Genomic DNA, 987 nt, shown 5'->3' on the forward strand with positions numbered 1-987 from the left:
CCACCATCACCACCTCCACTACCATCACCACCTCCACCACCATCACTACCATCACCACCTCCACTACCATCACCACCTCCACTACCATCACCACCTCCACTACCATCACCACCTCCACTACCATCACCACCTCCACTACCATCACCACCTCCACTACCATCACCACCTCCACTACCATCACCACCTCCACTACCATCACCACCTCCACTACCATCACCACCTCCACTACCATCACCACCTCCACTACCATCACCACCTCCACTACCATCACCACCTCCACTACCATCACCACCTCCACTACCATCACCACCTCCACTACCATCACCACCTCCACTACCATCACCACCTCCACTACCATCACCACCTCCACTACCATCACCACCTCCACTACCATCACCACCTCCACTACCATCACCACCTCCACTACCATCACCACCTCCACTACCATCACCACCTCCACTACCATCACCACCTCCACTACCATCACCACCTCCACTACCATCACCACCTCCACTACCATCACCACCTCCACTACCATCACCACCTCCACCACCACCGTCATCACCCCCATCGCCACCATCACCCCCATCACCACCACCATCACCACCTCCACCACCACCCCCACCCCTCTTGCATTCCAGAGCAAATCACAATCTAAAGTCTTTGGGATCCCAATGTGGCTGAAAAGGTGGAGCTACCCTTTAAGAAGACGGTACTCTGATGATGCTTTGTGTTCTCCCCGGCAGGTCTTCTGTGACATAACGGAGAGCGGGGGTTGGACCGTCGTACAGCATCGTAATGGGCTGCAGGGAGTTCTCTTCAACAGGACGTGGTCTGAATATGAGGAAGGATTTGGATTTCTCACAGGTGAACGTCCGCCGCCATTGATTGTTTAGTCTGTGCAGCCAAAACCTTTTATGTCTTTAAGCTTTAGGTGGAGCGGGGGAGCGAGGGATGCCTGGGTTGGGGGGCGGGCATTTGCCCCCC

Source organism: Nanorana parkeri, unplaced genomic scaffold (assembly GCF_000935625.1).
Source record: "Nanorana parkeri isolate BGI_ZX_2015 unplaced genomic scaffold, ASM93562v1 scaffold2961, whole genome shotgun sequence".
NCBI classification, from domain to species: Eukaryota; Metazoa; Chordata; class Amphibia; order Anura; family Dicroglossidae; genus Nanorana; species Nanorana parkeri.